This window comes from Schistocerca cancellata, chromosome 3 (genome assembly GCF_023864275.1).
Source record: "Schistocerca cancellata isolate TAMUIC-IGC-003103 chromosome 3, iqSchCanc2.1, whole genome shotgun sequence".
Classification (NCBI taxonomy): Eukaryota; Metazoa; Arthropoda; class Insecta; order Orthoptera; family Acrididae; genus Schistocerca; species Schistocerca cancellata.
In genome coordinates, this window is record NC_064628.1 from 957,455,918 (window position 1) to 957,462,997 (window position 7,080).

At 44.6% G+C, this 7,080-nt stretch overlaps 1 pseudogene; it reads left to right on the plus strand.

The window, feature by feature from the left end:
* The first annotated feature begins 356 nt into the window (after positions 1–356).
* LOC126177564 (5S ribosomal RNA) lies at positions 357–474 on the plus strand (annotated as a pseudogene).
* The last annotated feature ends 6,606 nt before the right edge of the window (positions 475–7,080 follow it).

The following is a 7,080-nucleotide window of genomic DNA, read 5'->3' on the forward strand; positions in this document are numbered from 1 at the left end:
GCCGTTATTGACTTTACAAAATTATTTCCCCACTTCATTGACGACAGCTATAAAAATGGTTGAAATGGCTCTGAGCACTATGGGACTTAACATCTATGGTCATCAGTCCCCTAGAACTTAGAACTACTTAAACCTAACGAACCTAAGGACATCACACAACACCCAGCCATCACGAGGCAGAGAAAATCCCTGACCCCGCCGGGAATCGAACCCGGGAACCCGGGCGTGGGAAGCGAGAACGCTACCGCACGGCCATGAGATGCGGGACGACAGCTATAGAAGCTTCCAGTTTTTCAATGTTCATGGTCCAATAATCGGTCTCAGTGCATTTTACAATGTGTTTCAAAATACGCCAGGGCGACAGCCGTGACGCAGTGGATACACTGGTTCCCGTGAGATCACCGAAGTTAAGCGCTGTCGGGCGTGGTCGGCACTTGGGTGGGTGACCATCCGGGCCACCTTGTGCTGTTGCCATTTTTTAAGGGTGTACTCAGCCTCGTGATGCCAATTGAGGAGCTACTCGACCGAATAGAAGTGGAAACGTGAAGGGACACGTACAGCACAAAAGTGTACAGCTGTACCTCATCGTCTCTTGATTGACAGAGACCACTGACAGTTGAAGAGGAGACATCCACGCAGACCGTCACACAGGAATTCCAAACAGCAGTAGGATCCACTGCAAGTACTATGACAGTTAGGTGGGAGGTGAGAAAACTTGGATGTCATGGTCAAGCGGCTGCTCGTAAGCCACACATCACGCCGGTAAATGCCAAACAACACTTCGCTTGGTGTCGGGAGCATAAACATTGAATGTTTGAACAGTGGAAAAATATTGTGCGGACCGACGAATCACGGTACACAGCCTCAAGCCTGGCTTCGTACTAGAGCCATATACAGTCTTCTGTAAGGATGCTAACGAATTTAACGGAACACAAGTGACACCAACATCGCTCATCTAACCTATCAATTACCTAAGTACTTAATTCCATTTCCATTCCAATCATGTTCAATAAGTGAATTTACAGTTTCAATAACCGATGATCAAATGAGCAGTTCCCATTTTCCCACTAGTACAGCGGTGTACCTTCATGACCTAACACCTCCCACCCCTAGAATGCAGCACTCCTCTTGGCTACTGCATTACTCATGTGACTCGACTTCATAGACCCTAGGACTTGGAATCAATTTTCACCAATGCCACACCCACCTGGACTTGGAATCAAATAGTTAAACTCTCCACCACCATACGCATCCGAGGACCACGCCCCCTACTGACCCATGTTGGCGGGCTAACGTGCTCCAACGTGCACTAACCTGACTAACGCGCACAGCACATGTCATCATCCAAGATGGTGGGGCGAAATGCCGGGAAAGCAGATCTGAGCACAAGTCTTTATTTTGCACATGGTGTCTTCACCACGATATTTACTGTCCAACTAACATAGTACACACTATTGCCATCATATCGTACTGTCATCCCTCGTATGACCTAATCCCAGATGGAGGTTTGTAGGGGCGAGAATTATCTTAAAATTACTCAGGCTGCGCTAGGCTGCTGGGGAGAGAAAGGAGGGAGTCCACTCTATTTACTTTCGAACATTTTATTTACAGATCGAATATATTTATCACACTAAGGCAAAACGGTCTTATGCTTGCGCTCACAATACACTGTCTGCAGATACGCAAGCAACTCCTAATTTACACGTATAATTTGATTACAGACTTTCAGACTCCTCCTAACTAATTCAGCACAGATAGGTCTAGCTACGCTTAGTACTTTCTCCAAATACCTCACAACACAGCCTACACACCTGTTCGCAAAATAATTCAGTCAATGCCCACAAGCACCCTCTTCCAGTAGAGCGCACAGGCAACCCCAACGAGTTGGGGCGGCCGTCAGCTGTGAAACTACACACGGGCCCCCGCCCCTTGTCCCGCAAGCGGCCGCACCCCTTTCATACTTCATTTCTGAGAAGGTGCTATCGCAATTCGTGTTCACCCAGACGCTGATGATGACGCTATCTGGCGGGAGCGAAGACATATTTACAGAGCGCAAACAGTAGAATCTCATTCGCGCGCGCATGCAGCCGATGTGGCCGTCAGCTGTCAAACCACACTCACACGCCTGTTCAGGACTGCGCTCCTCACACCCCCGAGCCGCGGCCGCCTAACGCAGGTGAACATTGCGTGCCTCTCTCTATACAGTCACGGTTATACTGAGGACGTAGCATGCCAAGGCGCGCTCACGCCGGTCTCATATGCACGACATATCCAGGCCCCACTTGTCTCTACCATTGAAGGCAGAATAGCACAGGGCGCGTTGACACACGCATTCCGACCTACGTACCCGCCCCAACGTGGCCCCCACCTCGCCACGTGGCGACTCAGCATTCTAAAACTTTCTCAATGTTTTTCTTACGTCACATGACTTTGTGAAAAAATAACAACCAAGTCGACCTCTCGGGAAATGTATAGCCCACCAAAAAAATTTAACGAACGCTTTCTTGATGTCTCAGTTTGTATGCACAAAAATTCTGACCCTAACAGAATCTGTTTACGTAAATAACATCTAATGCACTCATCCCAGCGCTCCTAATGTCTTTCCCCTCCAGTTTTCAACATATGTAAACGTTCCCTCTCCTATGTACAGACCCCTATATCCCAGCACAAACGGTGGAGCATTCTTATTTGCTCTTATCGAATTTACACGCCGAATTACTTATGCCGCCGGTATCGAAGCACCATCCACCTGTTCTTTCTGGTGCTTTCAGCTGTTATATTACACAGATCGCTAAACTGCATTCATAGATAAACCCGCAAATTTGTCTACACATCATCAAATACATACCAGACTCACAAGGATATTGCAAGTCAGGAACATAGTTACCACTGTAGCTACAATTAAGTATTACAATTGCTACTACAGTCTGACACAAATCAGTGTACATGTAATCTCTCCCCTTGACTACTGTACTTCAGTATTTATAGCAAATATAATTTTCCACTTAAAAATTCTCACTCATACCCTCGTCGTTGTCAGTTTGGTCAATCTATATGTCCCTCACGATAGGACACACAGTCATTCTCTCTAGTCATGCCATAACATAAACCATACTAACTTTACAATTCAATATATACACATTGTAGACAAACAGTGCAGATATCTTTAATATCTGTAGAGCACCTGAAAAAACTATCATATGCCTACACTCATACTGGGTATATGTTACGATGCTCCCCAGTTGTAGGGAAGCACCATCGGCCTTTTCTTTCTTTCTATAGACGTGACTTTCAGGGGAAATAAACTACTTTATAGCGATCTCCACTTCGGACCAACAACTAAACCTCACAAAGTGTCATACATATTGTCAAATACGTAAACACACCTACTCATTTACACTCTCCTCCCACTGGGGCCAGGAGCTTGAATATTAATGCGTGAAACCTGACGGGATACCAATTCGATTCTAGACAGAGTACGCGAAAGAACTTGCCCCCCTTCTAACAGCCGTGTACCGCAAGTCTCTAGAGGAACAGAAGGTTCCAAATGATTGGAAAAGAGCACAGGTAGTCCCAGTCTTCAAGAAGGGTCGTCGAGCAGATGCGCAAAACTGTAGACCTATATCTCTGACGTCGATCTGTTGTAGAATTTTAGAACATGTCTTTTGCTCGAGTATCATGTCGTTTTTGGAAACTCAGAATCTACTATGTAGGAATCAACATGGATTCCCGAAACAGCGATCGTGTGAAACCCAACTCGCTTTATTTGTTCATGAGACCCAGAAAATATTAGATACGGGCTCCCAGGTAGATGCTATTTTTCTTGACTTCCGGAAGGCGTTCGATACAGTTCCGCACTGTCGCCTGATAAACAAAGTAAGAGCCTACGGAATATCAGACCAGTTGTGTGGCTGGATTGAAGAGTTTTTAGCAAACAGAACACAGCATGTTGTTATCAACGGAGAGACGTCTACAGACGTTAAAGTAACCTCTGGCGTGCCACAGGGGAGTGTTATGGGACCATTGCTTTTCACAATATATATAAATGACCTAGTAGATAGTGTCGGAAGTTCCATGCGGCTTTTCGCGGATGATGCTGTAGTATACAGAGAAGTTGCAGCATTAGAAAATTGTAGCGAAATGCAGGAAGATCTGCAGCGGATAGGCACTTGGTGCAGGGAGTGGCAACTGACCCTTAATATAGACAAATGTAATGTATTGCGAATACATAGAAAGAAGGATCCTTTATTGTATGATTATATGATAGCGGAACAAACACTGGTAGGAGTTACTTCTGTAAAATATCTGGGAGTATGCGTGCGGAACGATTTGAAGTGGAATGATCATATAAAATTAATTGTTGGTAAGGCGGGTACCAGGTTGAGATTCATTGGGAGAGTCCTTAGAAAATGTAGTCCATCAACAAAGGAGGTGGCTTACGAAACACTCGTTCGACCTATACTTGAGTATTGCTCATCAGTGTGGGATCCGTACCAGATCGGGTTGACGGAGGAGATAGAGAAGATCCAAAGAAGAGCAGCGCGTTTCGTCACAGGGTTATTTGGTAAGCGTGATAGCGTTACGGAGATGTTTAGCAAACTCAAGTGGCAGACTCTGCAAGAGAGGCGCTCTGCATCGCGGTGTAGCTTGCTCGCCAGGTTTCGAGAGGGTGCGTTTCTGGATGAGGTATCGAATATATTGCTTCCCCCTACTTATACCTCGCGAGGAGATCACGAATGTAAAATTAGAGAGATTAGAGCGCGCACAGAGGCTTTCAGACAGTCGTTCTTCCCGCGAACCATACGCGACTGGAACAGGAAAGGGAGATAATGACAGTGGCACGTAAAGTGCCCTCCGCCACACACCGTTGGGTGGCTTGCGGAGTATAAATGTAGAATGTAGATGTAGAAACCGATCTCCAAGTCAGCAATACATCAACGCATACAGTATCGATCTAGTAAACAAACAATTCTACACCGTACAAAATAGCCCATGTTACATCTGTGAGCCCTCAGTGTATCGAAGTAACTCTCAGAACTGATGTACAAAGACATACTCGTCGCCCCATCGGTACAAACAAGCTACTCTTTCTGGTGCGGACCTGCCTGCTTGCTTGCGTTTCTACAGGTGTCTCCAGACTCTGAGTTTAAATGAACACACCTGTTTTCACCATAATATTATATCATTTTTGCCGTACTTCTCGATATCAAGCACACAGAAGTAGCCTACCGATCGCTAGCGCAACGTAATTCTGTAGATATACACTGGAAATTATTTCTCTACAAACCCGAAACTTCAGCTACGTGGTGCGTGCTCTAGACCACTGAGTAACTAGAAACAAACACATTAAAAATCATATTTCGACCCGCGAATACCGATCCTGCTGATGTAACCCATTCCATATCATATCTATAATTTACAAGCCAGCTAAGGTCTTTCCCATGTCTAGAGAACAGGCTAACATGTTTTACACATGGCAGATGCACACACCACAGTCGATCTTCTCTCAAATAAATAATGGCGCCAAGTGAACAGAACAAATTACATCGGACTGAATAACGCTCCACCGCAAAGACACCATCTTCTCAAATTTTCACTTGATCACGAACGCAGCTCAACACATACTAAGTATTAGTGCGCTATTCAGTCGTGTAGAGGACTCCAAAGTTAACTCTTATACACTACATGGGAGAGAATAACACTGCAACAGGCCGCTACATTAGGAAAACTGCTGCTGTTAACGGCGAACGTCAATCAATACCACAAGAGACTTTGCATACACTGGAACATTCTAGAAAGCCAGCCACATATATCTTCTATCTTTATACTTAGAATTAAATGTTACGATCGCGGTCTCAATTGAATAGCATTCGGCAATGAGCGAAGTATCGGAAATACACCCCGCTGAAGGCTGTTGCTCTGGAAATGGAAATATCTGTACCTTCCTTACTACTGGACATACTCTTCCCTTTGCCATTGCAGTACCCCAAGTCAAATCCATACCCACCTTACGGTTGAAAATAGTGATTTCCTTTACACAAAAACAAACTTTGTAAACCTCATGCTCAAATACGAACATATCACGCACCCAGCACTAATAATGTTTATAATACTTCGTCAATAACTGTTTGCCTACGATACGAAATAATACTGACCGAAAATCATCGATCTGTGTGCATGTCTCTTACGTTCTTCCTACGAGTCCTTACCACCCGGTCATAGACGTAATCGACCAGATGTTAAAGCAAAAACACGATCCCAACCACTACTGCATGTTACTATCACAAGTGCTCTTTGTTCTACAAGTTTGCACAAGTATCCATGTTAAATGCTACACCCACTTTACAAATCGATGTACGACATTACCTCTGAATGGGGTGGTGTTTTCCAGACAAATATCGTGACGGTAATCATACGAATACGTATTATCAGCCAACGATACATCCTCGTCATAAAATCAATGGACTCTGAAAGTGATTCTGCTAAGGAACGTGGTATGTAAGACGTATTTGCGACTCCCTCACATCGGCCCAACTAGAAAATTCTTTAGTATTTGCAACGCATTCTGTCTCGAGAGGTTCCGTGATACATACGCAGAGCTATAGCCGATGACTGATTGAGAAAGAGCACAAACAGTAGTAGTAGTAGATGATGTGCCGATTGAATTCCTAAGGAGAAACAATGTACAGATGCTTCCTAGATCTCTAGTGTTACGCTATATGTTAGAAATTATGTCCATCACTTGGAATCAGGTCTTTCCATTCAAGCACGTAAATGCATAGGCTCACACCCACAAGTGAATGATATTTCTTTCACTCTCATATCTCTAAACGAGGCACCTACATCTAACCTATCTGCTTCAGTAAAATTACAACCTGCCTTTAGTCACACCCTACAATACGTCCCCAAACTAGACACAAGTAGGCCTACTACAGATCCCTGTCCATTCAAATCAATCATCGTTATTCTCTACACAGAAAAATTACACACTATAAAAGCTCATACTCACGGCCCCAGTGGAAGGAGAGTGTAAATGAGTAGGTGTGTTTACGTATTTGACGATATGTTTGGCACGTTGCG